We start from the raw sequence: 428 nt of genomic DNA, 5'->3' as shown, positions 1-428 counted from the left end.
CCCGCCTCCACCTGGACACCCGCTCCTCTGTGGTCCTCTGCCACCCCTGCCTGCCCCTTCCTCATTCCTCTGCCTCCCGCAGTCTGGGCCCCTCCCCCACCCTCATGACCCCGCCCCCCCTTAGGATTGGGGATTCCTCACCCGCCTCTGCAGCTCCCTCGGTGGGGCTCTCTACCTTCTCTCCCCACCCCAACCCGAGACATCCCTGCACCCGAAGAAGACCCCCAGGCTACCTGCAAGGGAGCAGCAGAGGGCGAGGGCTCTCCTGCACCCTGACTCCTGCCTCTGTCAGGCACCTGTCTGGCGTGGGGTCCCCACTCCTCTCTCCAGGGTGGATGCCTGGTCTAGTGGTTCCACGTTCGAATCCTCCCAGGGCGCCCCAGGCCCCAGCACCCAGCTTCTTTGAGGTGGTCACGTGGGACGTAGTG

The sequence above is a fragment of the Lipotes vexillifer genome, unplaced genomic scaffold, assembly GCF_000442215.2.
Source record: "Lipotes vexillifer unplaced genomic scaffold, Lipotes_vexillifer_v1.1 scaffold394, whole genome shotgun sequence".
NCBI classification, from domain to species: domain Eukaryota; kingdom Metazoa; phylum Chordata; class Mammalia; order Artiodactyla; family Lipotidae; genus Lipotes; species Lipotes vexillifer.
The sequence above is the reverse complement of the archived record's forward strand: the minus strand, read 5'-3'. Positions refer to the sequence as shown.